Source organism: Gopherus evgoodei, chromosome 3 (assembly GCF_007399415.2).
Source record: "Gopherus evgoodei ecotype Sinaloan lineage chromosome 3, rGopEvg1_v1.p, whole genome shotgun sequence".
NCBI classification, from domain to species: Eukaryota; Metazoa; Chordata; order Testudines; family Testudinidae; genus Gopherus; species Gopherus evgoodei.
The window spans coordinates 52,225,742-52,252,146 of record NC_044324.1 but is presented as its reverse complement, the minus strand read 5'-3'; the positions used below and the strand labels follow the sequence as shown (position 1 = coordinate 52,252,146).

The window sequence follows — 26,405 nt, the reverse complement described above, 5'->3', positions numbered from 1 at the left end:
TTCTGCGGATGCACATGAAAACTAGTTAATTTTCTGTGCAACTGGCTAATAGGATATATATACTAAGCTATTTGCACTTTCATTCTCCCAAACTTTAGGGCTGTTGTAGTGAATGCACACACAAATATCACATTTTCCCATGTGCAGATGGTCTGGCATCTTTTGAAAATTTAGCCATAAAAGTGCTCCCCACAATGAAATGCTGTTTTTCAGAGATGAACCCATGAGATCTCCTTGTGAGCACAAGGCTGAACAGAGAGTAGTGGAAATCTAGCCAGCACCAATTTTATATTGATAAGAGGAATCTCTCAACTGAACTGGTTTTCCTGATTTGCTTGATTCAGGCCTATTTATTGCACTAAAATATCTGATGAGTAAACAACAGAGTTCTAGAATGCCATCATAGAGCCTTCAGTTTCCACCTGCAGGGTGAATGCTAATTCATAACACTGACTTCTTGTTTAAAAAAGAAAGAAATAAATTACACTCCCTTCCTGCAGAATAGATGCCAGAAATGTGACTCACACTTGCACTCTCTCTAAACCACCCGTACAAACACAAAACAGAATTAACTTGAAGAATATTCTCTCTGCTCACCGCTATATGAAAAAAGTTGGTTTGTGAGAAATCGAATCAAGAACTTAATAGGATTCTCCATCATTCTCAGCTAATTTGGAATGAAGTTACATACCCAGTCATGTTTAAGCAAGGACTGCTTCCATAGCTGCAACAGAAATATGCTAAATGTAGTGTATGATGTAATCTGCTAAAATGAACAGTATGTTAAATGTGATGTTGTTCGGTATTTAAATGTGATGGACTATACATGTATCAGTCAAAAATGTAATTTTTCCCCCAGTTGCTCCCGATTTGTTGAAATCTGGCTCTATTACAGAATTAGTATTTTTATTGCATTTTGTGTGGCCCAGTAATGATGATTGTTCTTTCAATTAAATTAATTTTTATTAGTGAGACTGGGCAAAAATTTTCCTAGGGCAGTGTTCAGGGAGACAGAGGATATGTGGAAGGGGGAAGGGAAAATAAATCAGACTAATGGTCCTGTAGTTTGTCACTGTTGTTTATATAGCAGAACAGCTGTGCATGATACCTTGCAAACACTAAGGCTATGTCTGCACTTGGAGTGAGTGGCGTGATTCCCAACTTGTGTAGACATACTTGTGTTAGTTCTTGTCAGACTTATGTGCCAAAAATAGTAGTGTAGCTGAGGTAGCCCAGGCTGCAGCTAGTGGCAGCACACCAAGCACATACCCACAGGGTTCAGGCAGGTTTCTACACTGCATTATTTTTGATAATACATTTCCCTGAAAATGTTGTAAATAATAGAAAAGTTCATTTGACTAAAATAGCAGATCATTCTTGAAAATGGTATAATTATTGGGTTGTAGAGGTAATGCAACATATGTAGCACGTGTAGGAGACATTTTAATCTCTCATTAAATTGATTAGACTTTGGACCACACAGAAGTGTAATTTACTGAGTAGTTCTGTTTACTGTAATATAAAATTGTTATTTTAAAATGCTTCTGTGTAGTGTGATGGAAAAGTATAAATTAAAGCAGTTTATTGGTTGTTGCCATACTTAATGAGTTTTTTCCCCCCTAATTTTGTATTTTCTTAGTTCACATATATCTGCATTTTAAATTCTCAGGTTTCTTTGTTTTTAGTTTTATTTTCTATTTATGTTTCTTGTCAAGAAATAGTTCTTTATACAAGAGAAAATGTTGTTTAACGTATTTCAGTCCAGCATAACTTTATATGCAAACTGTGTAAACAGCATTTTATCTCATTTTTTTCTGGATAAAGAATTCTACAAGAAGGCTAAAAATGATCTGAAGTAGTCCTTAAACATTATTTATAAAGATAAGTGTTGAGTGTGTTACTGAAAAGACGATGCATTTTCTTTGGAGAGTCATCAATAAATTAGAACTAATATACAAACTTCATTTTTCCTTGAGTCTCTCAAAATGTATGTATTCCACTATTTTTCGTACATCTTGATATTATTTAGACTTTGTCCTAAGAAGCAAATGCCAAACTTCTTTCTCTTTTCTCCTAAAGTTAAAGCAATTTCATGGAGGACTGACTTAGCGAATAGAATAATTTTGTCCAATCTAATGCTTCTTCATGAAGTAATACAATATTTCATTGCTTAGGTTCTTTTGTTGTGGTACATGCAGTACTAGTATGAAAAGAACCTTAAATGCTCAGTGACTAGGAACCTTAACATTTTCAAACTTTGAACTGACCCATTCTAAAAATATTCTGAATTCAAACAATTTAATGTATTTTTAAAAGCTCAAGTATCTCTAAAGTTTTCTTAACTTGGAAAATAATGGAGGAATTTATGTAGAAGTTTGCAGATGGATTGGCCATTTCAGTGGGTTGAAAACAAAAATTTGCCATGTTTTCTTTTTCAAAAAAGAATGTATTTTAGAATAGCTTATAGAATCTACAGTACGGCTTTTAGCATCCAAAAGGTCCAGATGAGATTGTCACACCTTTCATTTGATGTCCATTCATGTAAAATCACTCTCTAAAAATATCATTTTGATGTTGCTTCCGGATGAATGCCATTTATAACAAGAGAGTAAGAAGTAATTGCAAGTCAGGGCCATGCTTAACTTTAAGCCATGCCCATACTTAACTTTAAGCAAATGGTAGTCTTATTTAAGTCAAGAGGACTATCCACAGGCTTAAAGTTTAGCATGGGCAGAATCTGAGCCATAGACAGTTAACTTGTTCTTGTACCTAATGAAAGGAAAACATTTTTAGAATTAATATATGAAAATAATAATTGAAGATTTTGTATCAAATTTGAATAATTTACTTTATTTGCTTTTGCGTATTGGGTGGTTGAAATTTAAAAAAATAAATTTGATCTGGAGCAGGGGTTCCGCTTCCCACAGCTCCCATTGGCTGGGAGCTGCAAGTGGCTGTGCCTGCAGACGCTCAGGTAAACAAAGTGTCTCGCGGCCCACCAGAGGCTTACCCTGAATAAGCCGCAAACCAAGTTTGGGAGCCCCTGATCTGGAGGGATGTTCTCTAGATTATTCTTTTTATTTTCAGATCAGGCATAGGTAGTAATTCACAAGGCTGGAGTTTGGGTCGAAACCATGTATGCTAATGTAAATCTTTGAATCCGTCCTAATTTTTGCTAGATTGAAATGTTTAAATTGACACAATGTTCTCCCTGATAGAGTATTAAAGTATTCATATTAGACTACAACAAAGGTGATTATCATAATAGGTCTAACCCTGCAATTATGTATCTTGAACTTGAAATCTTTAAACTGGACCTATTCATTCTAAACTTGAAATTGTGTATGTGCCTTTTTTACATTACAAGAAGAACATTATTTGATTGTGCAGTGTTTTTGAATCCTTCTCTGATTTACTTGCTACACAAATAAAGGAGCATGAAAGGCACTTTTTGGATTTAAATCCTTTTCTTCTTGTTGCAGCTTAGAAAAACCTAGAATATTATTTCAGTTTCTTAAGGAAGTTGCAATGGTTATCAGTTAAAAGGCTATAAAAACTATATGCAAATTTCTCAGGGTAACATGGAAGAACAACAGCAAAGTACTATTACTTTTGACATTTGATCTTATGTAATCACCAGGGGACATGAAAATCTTGGTATTAAGTAAAAATATCTAAAGCTTTGGGTGATGCTGCTTAGAGGCAATTGAATGGTGCTTTCAGCCTCTGTGTTCATAATTTTTTTTTAAAGGTTGTGTCACAATCCTGTTCTATATTACTTAGATAAACTTTTTGTAGAGTTTCTTAACAACCTTCAATTAGATCATATTCAAATGTGTACACATTTGTTGTACTATTTTATGGAAACCCATCTTAACCTTACCGCACTTGCTCCAAACAGTCTGTATAACAGTAATGTGCCAAATTTTCAGCTGGTGAAAATCGGGGTAGTTTTACTGGAACCTGTGGAGCTATACCAATTTATTCCTGCAGATGATCCAGACCAATGTTAGGTAGGTACTTAATTGATGTAAATAGCACCATCTACTGGCATACAAGATATATGCAGCATGGGTTATAAGTTCTTAAATTCAATAAAGTTCTTGTTCTTATGCAGTGAAAGAAGTTTCCTGACTGTGCCTCTGAACATTGCAGAACTCTCTTTTATTTTCTTTTTCCTCAACCACTAGGAGAAGAGACAGACTTGTTTCTTTTAGGCTAAAAGGAAAATTACCCTTCCATTACCTTCCATGTGTAAAGTGCCTAGGATATTTCAGCTGCTGCATAAATATTAACCCAGGCATGTAGATTCTTATGTCTGAGATTCAGCATTAACACCACTTAGCCCTTGTACCTTTTTTTTTTACATTTACAAAGATATGTAATAGCCTTTGTAATCTGAATGCACATAGAAAATTATAAATGTGCAAAGTGAAACTGAAAATATGTTAAAAAGGTAGAAATACTTGAAAAATGAGTGTGTGTGTGTGTGAGAGAGAGAGAGAGAGACGCACTATAAATGTGAAGAGAGGGTGAACAGGGTAAAAATGGATGTTGGTTTACAAAATCTTTATTTATCTTGAAATAGTTTATAAATCATTTACATGAAAAGGATTAGAGATTGCAATGAATTATGTTGACTAAATATAGGATTGTTGCAAAAATAGACAATCAGATTCCATCTTCCTTTCCTTCTTGCTAACTGTTATCTCCCTCCCCATATATATTGAATCCTGCTATAGCAAATGTGATCCTTAAGGCATTATTCTGCTACAGTGTGAATAAGGATGGCAGAATTAGCCCCTAGCCAAACAACAAAGCTTTCTACTTCATCTTCAAGTTTTCAAGCTTCCTATGTAGCTAGAATACAGACACATGCTTCCTTACCGTGTTTCCCCAGCCTGTGTTTTCCTGTATCTCAGTCTCCCTCCCACCTTTGTCAGTCTATTGTGTCTGCCAGTCTCTGGAATCTGTCCAAGTCTTTTTTTTTCAGTTATTATTTTAGCTTACAGTTGTTGATTAAACTTAAAATATTGCTAAGGATGTTAAGCTAGGTTAAATTCTCTGAATATATTGCCTCTGGAGATCCATATTCTTTCATCTGTTATGCCACATAGCTCTCAACAGGCCAAGAGGAAAGAATTTATGGGCCCTGTGCATTATGGAAATCCCTCCCCTCACCCCCACCTTGAAAGCTCCCCTGCATATATAAAGCCAACCCTATATACAAATCGTAAAATACCTCTTTCACTCCACACCCAGACAGAGACCTCCAAATGCCCCTGCCACTCACATATACCCCAAAAACCCTTCCCCAGGCACACTTATCCTGACAGCCAAACACATTTGCAAGCAGCCCTGACCTAATACCACTCACTGCAGTACCAATCATGACGGAGGGGTAGCAGGGCCAAATTTAAGCGAGAGCCATTGTCATCTGGTTCTGGGGCTGCTGCATTATTGAGGGTTTTTTCTTTTTTTTTCTAGTGGTCGGCGGCCACCCAGAGATGGGTGCCTTGTGAAAGTACACTGAGTACACATTGGTTAATTCAGGCTTGGATCTCAGAACTGTTACAAACAGTTAGCCACAGGACTGATTATGGGCTCAAAGATTAGGCAGAGGTGCTAGTAATACATATTATTAGACTGTCTGGTAAAAACCATCTGGGAAAAACATAAGATGTCCAGTGTCTTAAGTGCACAACCAGTTGCAAATGGACACTAAATCTTCTTCAGTTGTATTATTACTTTATTCAAAGAGTGCTTCACTCTGTCAGCAGGTAGCCTTATTTCTGACAGTAGCAGGTTCTGATACACTTGATGTGTTTAACAGTTTTCAGGTAATTCAAGCAGAGTAAGGTATCCATGAAACTGTATTACATAAATTTGACAAAGTACTGCACTCTGGGTAAAAATGAAACGTGAGAGAGAGGTTTTTAAGCAGAGTGTACAAAAAGAAGGGAAAACCATAGAAGAGTTTGTGACTGATCGAAGGCTGAAGGAGGGGTGAGGTGGAGTGGAGATTGGCAAATAACTGAGACCCTGATAGGAGACCAGGTTGACTGGGATCTAGAACAAAAACATTCAGAGAGTTTACTGGAAGACACAGAATTAATCCCTGACAAAGAAATTAGAATTTTTCTAGCTGGAAGTCACCCAGTCCAGAATAAAGTTTATGGAAGTAGACAATGCTCTGATTGAGAATCCAAGAAAAGAGACCTATGGCAGAAAGGAATACAAAGCTCACATTGGGAGTTAGCAAAAGCAGAACATGGAGCAGAAGACTTCATGGCAAGCAACACAAGCCAAGACAATGCCTTGAATATGGGAAAAGATTCTAAAAATGATTACATCACTTTGCGAGAGTTTACAAGCACCAGCGAAGTATGCACAGCCTGGACAAAGAGGACAGCACCCCAGCACAGATGAATGCTTCACTGGAGCAATGGACAATGTTACAGCCCAAGATTATTAGACTAACAATGTGAAAGCAAATGCAACATTTATTTCTTACAAGTTGAACACTAGTGCACAAGCTAATGTGTTGCCAGAACCGGTATTTCTAACACTAAAAGAAAAGCCATAGATACTGGAGAGTAAACAGGTAAAACTAAGGGCTTACAGGGGAAAACTTATCTCCATACGCTAAAGATGTATGTGAACTAAAGGTCTGAATAAATAACATACTGCAAAAGATACAGTTTGTAGTAGTACATGACAAAGATACAATATGTAATAGTATTAGGGAAAAGGGAACCTATTATTGGGTTAGAAATGTGTCAAGCCCTTGTTCACATCAAGATGGTGCACTCTTTGGAGGAGCAGGGAACCAAAACAATTGAGGAAGTCTTCCAGAGGATAAGAAGTCCTCAACAGAGTACAGAATAAGCTGAAAGAGCCCAACTACCCGAAAATTCATGGCTCTAGAAAAGCTCCCCTCACCGTAAGGCAGAGGCTAAAGAGGAGCTGGATACATTCATTCTTCTGGGAATCATAGACCAAGTAGAAGAACCAACAGAGTGGTATTTGTTGGTTATTGTAGAGGAAAAAAAGGAGCCTTTCACTTATGTATAGACCAGAAGAATTAATATGTGAAAAGGGAACATTTTACAATACATACAAGGGGAAAAGTTTTTGGAGAGATTGCTGCTGCCAGTTTTTCGGGTTTTTTTTATGCTAGCTGTTGAAAAATTGAAGAGATGGGCCAGAGATATCTTTATACTGGCATCAAATGAACAGCAACACTGAGGAAGCTGTTAAGGCTTGGGGTATATGCCAAAAATACAGGCCAACTGAAGTGAAAGAGCCCATGGTGGTGGCACAGGATAAAATGTCCCTCTGGAACAAAGTAGGCATAGATTTGTTTATATTGGCTGCAAAAAACTATGTTCTTGTCCTAGTTTATTATTCTCACTTCCCTCAGACAGCCTTGCTAAAAGAGACTACAGCTAAACAGATGATTGTGCATATCAAATATATATATTTTTCCTAGACATAGTAATCCTGTCACAGTAACGCCTGACACTGGGCCATAGTTTAGCAGGCATCAGTTTAAGGAGTTTGTAGTGAAGTACAGGTTTAGATATGTAATTGCTAGTCCCCATTATTATCCCCAATCCAATGGGTTGTTGAAAAATAATGTCAAATAATAAAGTGCTTACTGAAAAAGGATGCGGAGTCAGACTCTGAACCATATTTAGCACAGTTAAATTACAGAAAGTTAGAAGTGAAGCATGGGTTATCAGCTGCAGCCATTCTGAAAACAAAACTGCCTGAACTGTTAAAAACTGATGTCAGAGGCACTGGAGACTTACAGACGTGTAAAGAGAGATATAAGGCAGAAAAAAAAAGTATGATTTGGAGTTATGGGAGCTGCGACCATTTCAGAAAAATGACACTGTTCATCTCTAAGGTGGGACACAATGGGCTCAAAAATTAATGGTGCCACAAGATGGGTTCCCACAGTCTTATGATGTCACCCACGTAGATACAAACTACAGAGGAACAGATGACACCTTCTCACAATCCCAGGAGCGATGGAGACAAGGGGCACTGAGTCTGTCATTTTTTCTGAGAGGGTCTCAAACAAGCAACCGCTCAGCAGGTGGAGACAATTGATTCCCCAGACATGAAGCAGCTGGAACAAGTAGGTTTGCAACCTCCTAAAGCAATAATACTGATGTCCCAGAGGATTAATTTCAGTCCAAACAACAGCACCTCAAAGACTAATTGAACATTGTTAGTAAGTTTAGTAATTAGGTTGGTTATAAGTATTTGTAATTCAGTGCTATATTAATGTTGATTTTTTGTAAAGGTATGTTCTTTGGGGAGTGGGGATGAGATTGTGCTTTTAAGGGCTGAACTTCCCAGACAGAGTGTCTAGGCGGGATGCTGTGAAGGTCTAGTTGTTAAGCAGATCCGTTTGGAACTGCTCACTGAATAAAGCAACTTAAGCACTGAATGATCACTAAACACCACAGCCACTAGGATGGCGCCTGGCCTCTCTACTTAGCTATTTGTTTCCTACCGCCTGCCATAAGCCCTTTAGTTTGCACAGATTGAGTCAGAGTAATGGATGTAGAGTTAAGTAGTTGACTCATTAATAATTAGATAATAGAGACTTACAGTTGAACACAATACATTTCCTGGAGATACTTAGTATTTAAAAGCTTTTAGATTCCAGACCAATGAGATTATATGTCTAGATTTAAGAGCTACAAATAATTATATTTTGATCCATAATATTTGAAAATTGGTTCCTGCTATACTTTCCAAGATATTAATTAAATGTTTGGGATTCACCCTTTAAGAGAAGGTAAAATCCTAATCACATGAGAATATTCCTGATACTATCAGCTCATTTTCTAGAAGTTAGTGATGTCATCAAATCTTCAGGTGCTAAAACTCACACATCATTTTAAACTCAAGCCTTGGCAGCTCAAGAAATATAGTTTTGATTTTGAAACAGTTTATTTTTAGACTTCACTTATTAAAGATGGCCCGCAACAAAAACTATGACTCTAATCTCCTTACAGTTTTCAACAGGGGATCACAATTTGAATTTAGCCAATTAGTTTTCCTGTTCCAATTTGGATGCAGCTGAAAAACTGTGAGAATAGCCAAAAACAAGAAAATGAAAAGTTAATCCTCCCAACAGCACATACCTTGTATTCTTCCTCCCACAGACACCCTTTTTATGATTACTACCATATACCATAGACGCCAAATTTTAACTCTGCCAGTTGAACTGTGCTTCTGCACACATACCTTCCCCAAATAACTCCTTCTTAACGCCATTAGTTGTGGATGTTTGGTATAGCAATGTGTTGTGTAGGGACAGGGGTATGGTAGCGTAGTTTGGTAAAGAGGGGTCACAGAAGGCTAGTATCTTTGGGCAGAGGGAAAATAGAGTTAAGATCAGGTTAATAAGCATGTTTAGTCTGCATCTATATCAGTTGCAGCTTTGGGATATTAAATTCTGCAAACCCCCTGAAATTCACATTACCAAATTTGAAATCATTGTCTCACCAGTGCTGTTCCAATAGGTCTTGCAGAGTCCTGCCACAGAAATGTTGTGTTGGTTCAATTCATGTGAGAAGAGGGTAGGAACAGCAATGGTTTTCAGGGTGGGTATGTTCCAAACAGCAAATCTACATTGTGTACGTAGATCCAAAACCCAGGAGTCCATCATTCAACGATGAGGGCCTGTTCCTGATTCCAGTTCATGTAGTTCATAGCAGCAAATGCTTGTGCCACATCCATGCCAATAGCAGGTGATTCGGGTGTGCTGACTATCCAGGCCTGTGCAAACCTTGGAGGACTAAGATTAGTAGGAGAGCTGGAAGCTATGATTGGGGAAATCATGCTCCATGAAATACATACCACAACAGGGGCTCCACAAAAAGTATATCCACTGCCACCTCCCAGGTGGAGTGGGCTCTCTAAAAACAGGTGACCTGAAGTGTGCACTCTACATTCCCACAGCAGGAGCAATAATGAAGGATTACTGAATGAATATGTTAAATAGGCAGAATATTTTAGCATTAAAGTACATTGGAAATGACTTTCCCTTTCAGTATTTCATCCCCAAATAATATATTTACCGGTAGCTTTGTGTGCAAAAATGTAAGGAGACATTACAAAGATTCTGGCACTAAAATAAGTATAATGGCAGATGGACTTAATGATAGTAATGGTGGCAATAAGCTAGTGCAATATATTGCCCCTCAAAGCTCAAAAAAAGAAGTTTGTGCCTAGACTAGCATCTATTCACGTCACATGTGTTCTGACTACGGGGTGAGGTCTACAGAAGCAGTAAATTGATGCTTAATTCACAGAACATTAATGCTTCTTCTGCACCTGCTAATTTACCAACGACCGTGCCAAAAAAGTATAAAGGCTTAATTGATATAAATCATATTACGTCACAAACTGAAAAGAATAGAGGAGTGAGTGGACATGCTTAGGGAGCACCATGACCTATAGTATAATTTCCCACTGCATTTCAAAGAGCATAAAAGAAACTGGATTTTTTAAAACAAAGCATGCAAACAAAAGTTTTAGTATGTAATTGCTAGATTCCCACCCTTTTTTCCTAGGAAAATCAGAAATAATTACCCAAACCAACACTGAACACAGCTCTTCAGAGTAGGAACCATCTTTTTATGTATTTGTACAGTGCCCAGCACAATGGGGTGCTGATCCATGATTGAGGCTCCTAGGTTTTACAACAATACAAATAGTAATAATTATCATCATCATCATCATCATCATCATCATTACTTCATGTGGACAATCTTGCCATTATCTATGTGTTAGATTACCTTGTTACCATAGTAGTACAGAGCCTACCAAGTAATAAAAAGAAGCAACAAAAAGCAAAACCAAAAAAAAAAATTAACTTGCTCACTCTCCCTTCCCTATCTATGGGGAGGGGGAACTTGAATAAGTGGTTGAAGTGTATGTGTGTGGTTGATAACTTTATATGTGCATGAAGAGCTACTGTGGGAACACTCTCTCTAAGGCAAGTGAAAAGTTTCCTTTACATGCATCCGACGAAGTGGGTATTCACCCACGAAAGCTCATGCTCCAAAACGTCTGTTAGTCTATAAGGTGGCACAGGATTCTTTGCTGCTTTTACAGATCCAGACTAACACGGCTACCCCGCTGATAGTTGAAAAATTCTTAAGACCACCATTGTAGGTGTAATGTATAAATGTGAAAGAAAAACCTAAAAGATTGTTCAGATAGAGCTTTAGCCAAGTTCTGGGTCAGTTTCTGATGTCTGATTCAGGATTAATGTTAGGCTGATCAATTAGACATGGTAGGTCAAACATATTGCCATGAATATTTATTTCAATGGAAGCTGAGGGCACTCAGCATCTCACAGTATTCGAGTTTTCTACGTACAGCTGATAACTTTTGTGACATATTACAATAATAATTGCAATTCTAGCCACAAACATTCCTCTCAATGAAATGTTTTGGTTTTAGTACGCTTTATGTTTTTCTAATAATATATTGTTTCCAGCTCTCATATATATATGGGACAATGACTGGCTGGGTGTCTTTTAATAGTCTATCACATTGCCACTTTTCAGGAAGGTCTGCACATTGTAAAACATTCCCACAATCACGATGATCTCATAATTTCAAAACAATATATTTTGTAAAACAAAGATATGAAATTTAGAAAATTAAAGTGTGAGCCTTGTTCTTCTCTTCATGCTGATGATACCGAAAGAACAGACACATTCAGCTAAAATGTTTATGCTATTCTGTTTTAATATATGTACTCAGCAAGATATATAAATGGATGGAGAAACGGATAAAACAAACAAACAAACAAAAACGCCACTGAAAGCTTTATTGGCTAGCTGCCATTCTTTGAATGGTTCCACTAATAAGAATAGTACTGTAATTTACATTAACTCAGAGTAAACTCATTAATGCACTGTTCCCACAGTAATGGTCAATAGACACCTTGGCCCATGGCATTACTGTTTAGTTAGCACACAGGATCTATTGATTACTTCTTTGACTCTGAAAGAATGCTAAATTGAATTTAAATAACACATTCTTTGACAGCTACACTTTTTTTTTAAATGTCTGCACAGTAGGCTGGTGATTTGTCTTAGCATGCTTGGATTTTGCTGTGCAGAGATCTGCATTTGGAAAATAGTGTGCTGCTTCATTTCTCTGATGTGGTGAAGACATACAGTTATGATTGTACCAAAATCCCAAGTACCAGTGTTGGCCATGACTGTGAGACATTATTTCTATTATTTCCATCCCCAAGTGAGTAATTGAAAGGAGGCTCACCAGTAAAATTAAATGGCTTTGAACAAAAAAAAAAAGAAAAAAAGGAAGAATTTTTACTGGCTGGAGATTTGAATGAAACTTGCAGCATATTCAGAGTGATTACTGGGAGTAGTGGTGATGTGGAGCCTAAAATGAATAATAATGCTTAGCACTTATACCCATCAACATCAGAATATCCAATGGATATTGGTTAATTGTTTTAAAAAATCTTTCAGCTGCTCTTTGAGGTAGCTAAGTAGTGGTATCCTACTTCTAATGATAGGGGAAACGGAGGCAGAGTATGCAAGTGACATTTCCAAGGCCATAGAGTGTCTGTTTTTGCACTAGTACTGTATCTTTGGAGTCCCGGCCTCCTCAAATCCCAATCTTATGATTACAGAGGGGACCACATGTGCCTCAGAATATCATATGAAGATTTAAATCATGAAAGAGAAAAGTTTATGGATTTGCACAAGTTCAAATAAGGGATGGGCTTTTCATTCCCCAAATTCAGAGGTGTTCAGCTGCAGGGTTTTGATTTGGGCCTGGAAACCAGTAACAAGAATTATAACAAGGCTGGGAATAGAAGCTCCAACCTGAATTTGTCCTAATATCTAAATTAAGTCCAAACTTTTCTGATGTTAAAAATATCTGTTATCTTCACGTTCCTTGTTTCCTTGGAACTTAGAGACAGAAGTTCCAAAATCCTTATAACTATGTAGGCTGCCCTGGAATTAACATGCGCATGTTTGTTATTTTACAAACATTTCAAAGGACGCTTTTTAATATTTACAGTCCATGATAATCTACAGTTTGGGTTCATGTAATTTATTGGTGTCATGGATAAGTTTGCAGTACATTTTTAAGTGGAAGGTTAGAGAAGATATATATTCAAATATACTGTATATATAGATTTGTTGGAATGTCTGCATATACATGTATTTGTAACAGCCTGTTAAGTGAACACTAATGTTAGTTCTTACATGTTAGCTACCATTGCATGTTCCATTCTCCAGACAGATTGTCCATTTGCTAATCACTTCTGCTAGATACTGCTTTCCATTTAGTCTTTGCAATCATGTTAATACTAACCTATATGCAAGGAGAATACTCCAGTGGCCATGTAAGCTGGTTTTCAGGTTGTTTTGTACTGTCAGAGTGGCACAAAGCAGCCTTCACAAATCAGAGAATATTAGTATTTGAACTTCATTCATTTAATAGTGCATGCTCTGAGCAAAAGCCATTGGTTGAATTAAAGCCTGGAAGTCAAGTCAATGTTTCTAAATCCAGAATTCTATAGAAACCCAAAACACTATTTCTGCTTATTTACATCAACCTTTTAAAGCCATTCTTTATGAGAATACTCTAACTTTCAGTGAACGCAAACTTAAAGCACTTGTGTTAAACTCATGTAAGTAGGAGGATAATCAACCTCAGAGTTCTCTCTGAAGGCTGAAATATCAACAGAAAATGACAGAGCTCGTTTTATTTTCAGAAAAAAAGGAGAAAGCAGAAAAAGAAGCATGATTATAAATCTCAGATTCAGAGGATCCAAACTAACTTTTGAAATGTAAGACACATACGTGTGTGAGAACTATTTAAAGAATGTTAAAATGACCTTTTGATATTGTCATTTTAAGTGATGTTGTGACGAGCTATAATATAAGCCTGGGAAAATCCTTTGGGATGATTAAAATAAAAATAAAATTGCACCTGGGAAGAGTTTAATTAAAGTCATCATACAATAAAAATGGAAAATTAGGACAGCAAAAACTAATTAAAACTACTAGACCATTAAGTGAAAACATCCTCACTATCAACACCCACGCTTAGAGAGACTTTAGATGCCATTCTCAATGCTCTATGATGGTGAAAAGTGGGGCTTTATTAGTGTGATTTACTCCAGTCATCACCCAGACAGGAAGATCAGTGTTGAATGCTACTGTGATGACATGCATAGGATTTTTATTCACTGCATTTCTATTCAAACATGATGCGTAGCCTCTCATTTGTCTTAACACCATTCATTCATCAGTGGCAGAAGCTCCAGTAGCAACTTCTAGATGAAAATCCCTCAAGTTTGTTGTTCTAGTATATGGATTGCTTTTAGAATACTAACAGCATTCCTTGCTGTTCTAAAATTGCTCCTGAATAAATACTAAAAAGATTAATATTTATATACCAGACAGTAAAGGATATTAAACCTTTCATTGACAGGTCATATTCAGCTGCTGTCAGAAGTGGCCAGAAATAATTCCCACTTAACTATAACTCCTACAAAGTGCGTTGGGTGGTCTCCATCCAGTTTCTAGTGGTGTCCATATCATATAAACTATCACAGCTGAAAAACTGAGAATTTGAGAAGACAGGCTGAGAACTGAATGGGCATGGAAAACTATCCACCCTCTCAATCAGAAACATAGTGCAAGATGGTGAAACTTGAGTTGTGGTATATCTAAAATCCTATTTTGTGGTTAAATCACAGTCTCTCTGATGGTCAATCTATCAACTTTTATAAGTACTAAAATTATACAAAAATGGAAACAAATTAAAAAAAATCACAAATATACTCCAAACAGTCCATAGTTTACAAATAAGCATGCATAACACATATCAGAAGAGGAAGTACTTTCCAGTTCATTAGTAAGGGAGGAGGGTATTAGATAATATATTCTAGCATCTAATCAGTAGGCAGTAGGTTTGGATAACTTGCACCCACAAGAGATGGCTGAAGAGGTCTCTTGCCTGAGATGGCTGAAGAGCTCTCTTGCCTGATAATTTTTAATAAATGTTTGAATACCTGGGAAATTCCAGAAGACTGGAGAAGGTGTGAATATTGTGCCACTTTTCAAAAAAGGGCACAAGAGATGACCTGGGTAAGTGTGGGCTGGTTATTGGGATAACAATCCCAGGAAAGGCAGTAAACAGTCCTGTGGCGCCTTTTAGACTGACAGATGTATTGGAGCGTGAGCTTTCATGGGTGAATATCCACTTAGCAAAAGAAAAGCCATCCTTTTCAAAATAATTTCTTAAGAATTTCAATGTGCTTCTCAGACTAATGAGAAGAATTATTATATGGATACCCATCTGATTTTCAAAGGGATTACGTGCAGGTTGTGGTCTCCTCCAGAGTTTGAAAATATGTCATGAACTTTTACTTCTCAGAAGTTAGAATGACTTTGCTTTGTCCAGAGTACAATATTTGGAACTATGTTCTCTGTTAAAGAGGAAACTATCTTTCTATTATGTACTGAGTTTGCACTTGCTGTTCTAGACTTCTGCCCTGCTTTAGGGATTTGTGATGTAAAAACACAACTTCCATTGACTTGTGCATGTTAGGTATTTTTATTCCAAAACTGTAGTAGTTTCTAACTGATTGGAGTATATTCAGTTTTGTGAGCCTCAGATGAAGAGCTGATACACACTCTTATCCATAAAAGAAGTCTTGCGCCAATAATATCTGACTGTGTATTAAAAAAAATCATGAACTATTAGGCCAGAAGGGGCCATTATGGTCATCTAGTTTGTCTTCCTGTATAACACAAGGCAGAGAACTTCCCTCAATTAATTCTTATTAGAACTAAAGCATATATTTTAGAAAAAAAATCCAATCTTAATTTAAAAATTTCCAGTGATCGAGAATGCAGCACCATCCTTGGTAATTTTGTTTCAATGGTTAATTATACTTACTGTTAACATTTGCTAATTATTTTGAGTCTGAATTTGTCCAGCTGTAACTTCCAGCATCTGGATCATTTTATACCTTTATCTGCTAGATTGAAGACCCCTATATTATCATTATTTTTCTTTCCCATACAGAGATTTATAAACTTGTAATCAAGTCACCCCATAATATGCATTCTGATAAGCTAAATACATTAACCTGCAGTGCCTCACTATAAGACATGTTGTCCAATTTTCAATCATTTTTGTGGCTCTTCCGAGAACCCTGTCCAATTTTTCAACATATTTTTGGAATTGTGGGCAACAGAACCGGAGATAGTATTCCAGTAAAAGTCACACCAGTGGCAAATATAAAGATAAATATTGCCTCTCCTTCTTGAGATTCCCCTGTTTATTCATGTAAGGATTGCATTATTCCTTTTTGGCCATAGCATTGCACCCCAAATTCTTTTCAAAGTCACTGCTTCCTAGGTTAGATCTCCAATTGTATTAATATGGGCTGCATTCTTTGTTCCTAGATGTGATTTTACCCTTCTTTAATTCTGTATACATCAAGCACCATATCAGCTTTTCTATTATTTGCTGACAGGCTTATAATTACCTAGGTCATCCAATTTACTCTTTTTAAATATTGGCATAATATTAGCTTTTTTCTACTTCATTGGAACTTACCCAGTGTTCTACGATTTATTGAAAACCAAACTTAATGGTCCTGAGCAGTGGTTCCCAACTTGTTCTGACACTTGTGCAGGGAAAGTCCCTGGCATGCCGGGCCAGTTTGTTTACCTGCTGCGTCCGCAGGTTCGGCTGATGGCTCTCTCTCTCAGCAACAGAAGTTGGTCCAAAAAGAGATTACCTCACTCACTTTGTCTTTCTGGCCTTAGCGTCTATGAATTGTTGTCCTGATAACAGAAACTAACGTTATGCGCCCTTTGGATGCAAAAATCTGTGGTTAAATGCCCACCCTACTGGTAACCTCCTGCTATGAGCAAGACTAATACTCCTGCTCCACCATTTTGTAATTAGCAACTGGACTGCACTAACAGAAACTGGGATATGATTAAAGTAGCTGGAGGGGATGGAATGAAGTTCACAGAACCAGGTTCTCTCTTTTTTTAATCTGATTTTTTCCCCATATCACTTGTATAGGAAGTGGTTATTTCTTCATGAGACTGAGTATGGCTATATTTTTTTGGGAGGAGGGGTCAATTTCAAAGTGTTTACCTGTCAGGCAGGCCTCTAGCTCTAAACAGGATAAATTCTGAAGGAGTATATATTCTTATGCCTATATTCTTATGTCTCAAAATATGGGCGGGCTCCTCTGCACAAGGCAAAACTAAGAAAGGTGCTCTGCCTACAAATGGGCAGTATGCACCACTCACAACTTTGTGCAGTGTATACTTTCTTGAATCAAATGAGAATTTGCTAGAATTCAGTATTTATTTTATTTCAAATAAATGGATTGTTCAGTGATGTGATTTGATTTGAAAGTTTAAACATAGCTCATGCAGTCAAATAAACAAAATTTCCTCTCTTCTTGTTACATTAAAGTTGATTGCATTCCTTGACTTTGTACGTTTAAGCAGAAGTTAAAGAAAGGTAGTGTTACTTCACAGTATTATTATGGTTATACTTACAGAGATCATTATTAAAAGCTAGTATTTTACACACCTTTTTATGAGCTGTTGCAGCAGTCTCTATCATTAAAATAGGAAACAACTGAAGTATATCAGATAGCACTGTATAATAACTGTGAGAAATGTTGATTGCTTAATGAGAACACATACATAAAAATAAATACATCATTAAGGGAAATATTTTCAAAAGCTCCTATGCAACTGTGGCTTAGGTTCCCAAGTCACTTAGGTGGTTTAGAAATATTTACTATAGGTGACTGCAGGAACAGTCATGTAAAGTGTGTATTATAAGTACATTGTATTTGAGTTAACCTTGCTTTGGAAATGTTTTGACTACAATTTTGGAATTTCCTGTCTTTGGTGAATTAAATTTTAATTTTATTTTTTTTGGCAGTCATGAAGTATGGTTTACTGTGGTTGTATCAAGTGTATTTTTAAAAAGAAGAATAAATTAAACATGTATGGTATGGTATGCATTTTTTTTACCTGTTCAGAAGTTCATCTCTCCGTGTTTCTGGGGTTATTTTAAAATTCCCTGTTCATATTTAGCTTCCTGTGCTGAATTTGCAAGCATGGAGCCAATATTCTGATCAGTTAGAAGTCTGTGTTCATTGAACACTTTATTGGGAGTAGTAAGCTCTACTAATTTCAATAGCTGTGCAAAATCCAAAAGCTTAGGAAGAAGCAGAGAAAGTAAATCTTGAAAAACATTGTATGAAAAATTAATGAAAAAATAAGAATTTTTATTCTCAACATGTTACTAGAAACAGAATGCGTCTGACCTACACAGCAGCTGCATCAAGTTGAAGCTCTTTCGAGTGCTTGTGGAAGTGATGAGAATATAAATCACAACTTCAGTGATAAAACATAGGCTGAGACACAGGGATACCCTGGGTAACCAAGTGCAATTTATCTATTTAAAAATTGAATTTAGGGTTGTTTTCTTTTTTAGTGCAAGAGGCAATATGCACTGAAAGTTTAGCTTTTTTATGTTAAGAAAAAGGATTTATCTTTATTTTTGAATGCATTTTGCCATGAAAATCAGTCTGCACATGGAAGCCAAGACAATACAGAGTTAACAGAGCAGAAGAGATGGTTTTAATTTTATATAACATGTTAATTTATTAATAAATGTCCCAATTTAACTCTTGTAATAATAGATAAAAATCAAACTAAGCAGAGTGATTTCTAGTATCAGTGTCACTAGAATTTCTTTGTAAATATCAGATGTGAAGCGTATTTTTTCTTTTGTAACTTCATCTCTAATATTCCAATTCTGTTCTTTACCGTCCCAGTGTCTATAACAACCAGCCACCAATAACATAGACTATCTTTCTGCACAAATCTTGAACTAGTGGTTCAAACTAGTATTTATTCTCTTCCTAATACTGTCTCAGCAATCACTTTTTAAAATGACCCTTTTTATCTACAAAATTGATATCCACAAACATTCTACTATTAATCAAGGTAGCTAATAATTCTAGTCTAAGTCAGCACTATGAGAATACAGTAGCTGGATCAACCAGAAAGCTGGTTATGGGCATTTTATTTTAACTGCAGCATGGTTTATAAAGAACATTTTGAAGATTTTAGCAGTCAGTTTTTATTATTATTTTTTCTTGAAATTCATTTAATTCTGACACGTCTAGTGAACATTTCTTTCATGAACAAGAACTGGGAAGTTCATAGTTTCATCTTCTACATAAAAGCAATTCTAAGAAAACTCCCATATTCAGTCAATTGTAATCCTTGTAATGAGAGAGCACATTTTCTTTCAGCTCTTTTTTTTCTAAAGCAGATTACTTATTAACATGATACTTAGTCAATATATTTTTTCAAGATGTGAAATATTAACTTGACCTCAAGAAAGTGTTGACTAACAGTTTTCACGTGAGACAAAGGATTTCAGATTAAGATGAGGCTAATTAAAGAAACCATTGTATATAGAGTACAATGAGCATTCAGTGTGCAGGAAAGATCCCTGATTATCAAATCAGGTCCACTGCATCCACAGAACAGCATCACTGTATGGGCTATTCCACTCCACCATGTATACCTCAGTTCAGTACTGGGCTTCCATGTCCACCTTTGTGACTGCTTTTATTAGAGTTATGTCAAATTTTCATCCATTTATTTATTCTTTTGTATTTCTAGGCAAGAGTGTGATGAGCAGATTCTAATCCCGGTTTGGTGAATTTAGCCATAGGGTTTTGGTTCTGGCGCAGAACCAAACAAGAAAGGTCCATTTTCAGTTTGTGTTTATATAGGTTAAATATTGTGACTACACTTCATGAGATTTGGCATCATGAACTCCAAACTCAAAATCAAGGCCCAATTTGGCCTCAGATCAGTCCTCCAAACCTTACCCTAAACCTGAGCTGGATAAAAAATTAAAATTATGGTCCCACTGAAGTCAATTGGGAGTCTTTTCCTTTTTACCTACAGGTTTTCTAAGTCTATAGCCCTACTGTTACTCTGTTCAGAGTGGAATAATGTTTTAGTAAATGACAAATTGCTTAGCCAAGTATCTTTTAGAAAGTGTCAGAAAGTAAAACAGATGAACAGCAGCGTTGTTCAACTGAATCCTAAGAGAGTAAAGATGCTGACTAATATCGGGATGGCCACATATATTTTTTGTATAATATTCATGCTAATTAGTTGCCGTGCTACCTCAAGGATATTTTAGAAAGAACCAGTTTGACAGATTTAGATTCCTAAAAAGAAATTCTGCTTCTGCAGTTTTGTGTGGGGCTTATTTATCTCTTTGGGTAGTTACTTAGTGGTAGTTAAACAATGTCTTCTATATAGTGAACTGTTCTATCATGTTGTAATATTTTTCCTTCCACTTGTCAGACTGCTGCTTGCATTTCAGAGAGATCATGATAATAGGCAGAGTGGTTAAAGAAACTGTAAATGTTTGCATTTCTATTCTGAAGCCCTGATTCATATTCAGACCTTTCACGACTGACACATTATTACTAAATTGCTGAAAAACAGAACTGCAGTGCAGATTAATTCATTTTCTGTAATGATGGATATTGTCAATTTCAGAGAATCTCGCTAACAGTGAAGCTGTACAGTATCAGAAACTGGTTGAGCCATAATTTGGTCTTGCTTCTTTCTAAAGAAACTGTTTTGTGTACTCTGAGCTATATTGATAGGCAATTGGAAATGAATAATTTACTGCAGCTCAGACTAGCAATGACCAGAACCGACTGATTTCTATAGCACCTTAAGGCTGATTTGTGCAGCCATTACAGTTTGATTCTGCAATGGGAAATTTGGTTTCTGAGTTACATTCTGTTGTTTTCCACATAATGCAAGTTTCACAATTTAAAAAAATAGCACATAGAACTTGTGTACTAGTGAAGAAGTCACTATACATAAAAACACATAATTTATGCAGTGTAGATTACATCTCTTTGTAACTTGGGTAGAATATTTTTAAGAACCAACAATATTCAAATGAGAGGCAAAAAAATAAATAAATGGAGAACATTGAAAAGGAAAGTAAGAAGAAACAAACCATAAAGGAGGACATGATAGCAATGAGGACTCGTAGTTCAGCAAACGGAGGGCTAGATTACGACTTTCCTGGGGCTCTGTGTAAGAGGTGATTCATAGCTGCACCACCCTGGAGTAGTTCAAGAAAGGAAGTGTGTTTTTAAGAGTGATGATACTTTCTCTTTTGTTTACCCGTTGCTTCACATGAGAAGTGATCTCCTGTTGACCCATAGCACTAGCAGATTACTTCCCCCTCCACACTGTCTCAGCAGTGCTGGCTGGCACATCACCAGCTGGATCTAAGAATATTTCCATCCCAGTCTACCTGTGTGTGTGTTCTGCTTTCCTCCTGTCCTTGTGTACACACTGGCAATGCCAGGCGGCCACACGGGTGAGTAAGGAAGTGCCCTATGCTTGCCCCATTACTTCCATGTGCAGATGTGTTGGGCTAATCACAATCTTGCCTTTAATGTTGATCAGCTGATCAACATCTGACCGGAATACTTCCTATTTTAGTGAAGAATGAATGACCATAATGTGCTATGTTCATTCAAAAGATGATGGTCGCTTCTACAAATATTTAGTTCAGCTCTCTTCTATTTGGCATTACAAGTGTGATATAAATGCCCTGCCCTCACAAAATGCATGGTATCCCCCCTAGTCGTTACCTCACAGACATAAACAATAAAATAAAAGTTATTGGAAGCAATTAGAAGTTCCTGTTGTCATGATGGTATGGTGTTTACGGATGGGTTTCCAGCATGTCAGATGGCATATGTTCATGGAACAAAATGTGCTGTAATTTTAAATCCAGCAAAAGTATGTTTACATGTTAAAGCCTTACAGTTGAGCTAAGGAAAACATGTTTCTGCACTTAGGGAGTGGAAGTTCCATACTGAAAGGTGCTGAATGTTTTCAATGATATACACCCTCAACTTCCATTTGCATTCTGGCTATCTTGACCCTCATTACTATAGTATCTGAAGGTATGTGTACACTGCAATTAAAAACCCATGACTGGCCCATGCCAGCTGACTGAGGCACGTGGGGCTTGGCCTAAGGGGCTGTTTAATTTCAGTGTCAAAATTTAGGCTCAGGCAGGAGGCCAGGTTCTAGGATCCTGCAATGTGGAGGTTGGGCTGCAGCCCAAGCCTGAATGTCTACACTACAGTTAAACAGCCTCTTAGCTACAGGCCTGCAATCCTGAGTAACAGGCCAGCCACAGGTGTCTAATTGCAGTGAAGGCATACCCTGAGTGTCTCGTGCTTTTTACTATATCTAAACCAAAACACCTCTACTAGGTAGAGAAAAACTGTTATCTCTATTTGCATATGGGGAGGTGAGATACTGAGAGACTAAGGCCTGGATGCAAAAAAGGAGTTTGACACCTACATCCCTATTTTAGGCACTGAAGTCCCAGTTTTATTACCACTGTGATGCACAAAACTCCTACCGAACCCTATAGGCACCTATGCTCAGTCAGTGCCTAAGTTTTTGCAGTCAGAGTTCCCGAGACACCTATATTTCTGCCTGTGAGCATGTGCACTGCTGTCTTCTTCTAAACATCTGGGCATCTATCTACCATGTAGGCTCCAGGGTGATTCACAAAGCAAGGAAAGACAGGTGTCCGGCCACCGAAGTCTCATGTGGGGCCAGTTGCATAGATATCCTATTACCATGGCTACTACATTGGGCCCCTCAGGCAAGTTCACACAAAACAGCATGGGATGGGGGATGAGAGGGAGGAATTCCCTCATAACTTGTAGTGCAGTAGTTGGGGTATTCACCTGGGATGTGGGAGATTCCTGCTTCAAGTACCCCATTCTATCTGAGTGGGAAAACGGAGTTGAATAAGGATTTGCCACCTCTCACCTGAGTAATCTAACCACTGGGCTATGGAATATTCTGATGTGGAATGGGGAAGGGGTTCCCTCAGTCTTTCCTGTTGAAGCTGTTGCACTTTAATTAGTTATCCAAAGAGTCATTTGGGACAGAGAGAGGGCGCACAAGCATAAAATGGCTCGATAGCCTGGTGGTTAGAGCACTCACCTACATTGCGAGAGACCCAGAATCTAGTTCTCCTGCTTCAGTGACTATTTATCCATGGGCGGGGGGAGCTTCAACTGGAAAGATTGAGGGAACCCCACATCAAAATATCCCATAGCCCACTGATTAGAACACACACCTGTGAAGTGGCAGATCCCTATTTAAATCCCTTCTCCCCATCATGTGGAGGGAGAACCTGAATCAGGGGATTCCCACATCCCAGGTGAATACCCTAACCCATGGGCTAAAAGTTAAGAGGGAGGTTGCAAGAATGGCAGTTGAAACAAAGTGTTCTTTTGGAGGGTGGGGCCTCTTGGTACTAGCTCTAGGGGTGATAGGCACTTCTGTATCAGGAAACTGACTGTATTAAAGTTTGCAGGAATTTCTAAACAATGTGTGTCCTACTCATTCCCAATGTTTCATCATTTTGTTAAACCTCTGCAACAGTAGTTACTTGTCGTGGATATTGAAATTAATATTTTTTCTTAGTAATGCACATGAAGATGTGTATACCTTTTTATCACCAAAATATGTACTGGTATGAGTACCCAGGTTGCAAAGATTTTTGCTTTTATGGAATCTGAAGTGACAGTATGAGCAATAGCAAATGATGTTGAGGTATATTACTATTCTATGAAACCAGTCACTGCCTAGCCAGTATGCACTGAAGATTGCTTGCTTGTTGCTGAATTTCTAATAAAGTGTTCATTTGACACTAAGGTCATTTTTGTTCTGGGAAGAAGGGGAAATAACCTGTTCTATTACATGAAATTCTTCATATAAAAGTACAGGAATAAGCAAACCCTCTTTTGATACATGATTGAATAGTCTAGACTTTCTTTTTTCAGATACTGTGGATCCAGCATTCCATTGCAGAAATGGGCATGTGTAAAAGCCAAAGCAAACCTCCTTCAGTTTTTTGTCATTATTGTCTTCAAATCCATGCCTTGGATTCTATCTTGTCTAGCTAAACTACGTTCAGTACAGGACCACGGTCAGGAATAGGGGAAGGAGAGCAATGATGGCTGGTATTGTCGAAGGCCTGGAGTTTTAGACTTTAAAGATATCCCAGCTATGCCCCCTTTTTTTCTAGATATGCCTCTTATAATAGGAGGCAGTGGCATAATATTGCCACCTAAAAATTCCCCCAAGCGTGTAACTGCATCCAATGGGTTTCTGGCTACATTGTGCCATTACAGCAACAAACAGCAGCTTTCGTGGGTCATCTGTGTACAAATCTCATCAATGTTTAGTACTTTTTAAGGATTTCCTGGTACAAAGTATATTGAAAAGCTGTTAAATTTCATATCTTTTCCGGCATTTCCTTATTTAATCTTTTATTGTATCCTTTAAAAAAATCCCATCTCATAGGAATTTTACATATATTTTTCTTTTAGCCTATTTGCCAGCAATGTATTTATTTTTCTTTGCAAATTATTATTATTATTTATTGGCCATCTTGGCCAATAAATAATTTGTTTGAGTAATTAGAAAATGAGTGTCAAATGTTTGAGCTGTATTGGCAGTTCCTGATATACTTATTTATCTTTGGTACGATGGGTCTGACTCTCCTTAATTTACACCACTTTTAAGCCAGTGTGAATCCATAGAAAACGTAATAGTTAACCTGGACTGACAAAACTGTATGAGGAAAAGCAGGCCATGCTCACTTTTACATAATGGAAGGAAACTAAATGAAATGAAAATTGGCCTTTTATCATCTCAGTTTTGTTTAGAGTTCTGCTTGATATTACAACAGACATCTTAGTTTTTTTAATTTAAGTTGTTGGTTAAGAACTTATCAAAATCTTCCACTTAAAGGCACTTATGACTTCATTCAAAAAGACAGTTTCCCATATAACATATTATAGTTTTTGACATTCCTTATTTTAGTTATTATTGAACATTTGATCTCAACACTTATTACACAACATATCAAAGAGGTTGCTGTAACACAAAATTGTTTTCTTGTTTAGACTTAGCTCATTGCTAAACTTAACATCTGCTGTTTCATAACTTTGTAGCATTAAATAAAGCTATGTCATTCACCTCTTTGTTTAATGTTTTCTGCCTAAAATGATTTAGTCTTATGTTAATGGGACTTAGTTTTTTTAAATAAAGGAGCCACATTTCTTCAATTAACATTCATATACATTTAATTGGAAAGCACTTAAGAGGAAAGGAGTGGATTTTACACAGAAGTATTCCATAATGCATCTTGTGTGAAATCACCATATAACTACTTGTGAAGGAAACACATTACTACTCGATAGTAAATCACATGGGTTTTTTTCTACCCGCAGAAGCAAGCTATGTTTTTTTTTCCATATTTACCTCCCTTTTTCTTCAAAAGAAATATTCTTACTGATGGCTGGTTTGATAATCCAGCTTTTTGGATTTAAATCATACCCCCTTCACATATGCATATTTTTTTCAATATTATAGAATTGAAAAGTGATTCAGATGCCTGAAGCTTTGTTTTAACCAGTGAATTTGACCACAGGACAAAAGTGAATTGAAATAATGCCAGAACTGTTAATTCATGTACTGGGTTACAACTATTATCAACAACTAAGAGCCAAAATAATGTATTTGCACATCAAGGCTACAGTTTACTCTTGTAAGTCTGCAAAGCATTATTAGCCATGATAATGCTGCAAGTTAAATTTAACCAGTCTACTAATGAACATAAGATGTATCGTCTTGTGCACTTCTTTTCTCTGTTTGAGATGGGAAAAGGCAAGAGACCATAAGGTAATAAATAAATAATCTATGTATCAATCATGCCTGATCAACAGTTTTACTGTTAGTACAGCAGAATAGTCTATGTGATTATACACTGCATCAGGCTAACATTCACTCTCATGTGGCCAACCTTAAGGAAACACAATTCAGGTTAAAACCCTAAAAGTGCACATTCTCCTCAGAGTAATGGTTGGACCCTCACATGAACAACCAATTATATTCTCATATCTGGACCCCATTTCTAAATGCTGTTGCCAGTGTTTTGGGAGGAAGAAGCTCATCTAGTTTATACAATAAGACAACAGCTATTGGAGAGTTACATTTTGAACATATAATCTCACAATAAGCAGCTACTTAGGAAAACCCAGAAAGCAGTTGCAGATAAAACATAATCATTAAAAAAGGAGAGAGTCTGAATAATTGCTGTCTTTAATCCCTGCATGAATGACTAATCAAACCCTTGGTCCCCTGCAGAGGTTAGTATACCTC

General features: G+C 37.0%; 1 protein-coding gene and 1 long non-coding RNA gene across 3 annotated transcripts in view; both read left to right on the top strand.

Annotated features, from left to right (window-relative positions):
- The window catches only part of LOC115648255, an 18,826-nt gene extending 3,527 nt beyond the window's left edge, over positions 1 to 15,299 (top strand). Inside the window, exons 2-3 of the long non-coding RNA XR_003999502.1 lie at positions 1,345 to 1,348; positions 15,218 to 15,299. This is a non-coding gene — a long non-coding RNA (uncharacterized LOC115648255). The remainder of the gene's footprint in view (positions 1 to 1,344; positions 1,349 to 15,217) is intronic.
- CSMD1 (CUB and Sushi multiple domains 1) overlaps positions 1 to 26,405 on the top strand; it is a 2,060,432-nt gene that overhangs the window by 983,694 nt on the left and 1,050,333 nt on the right. The gene's annotated exons all lie outside the window — the stretch shown is intronic.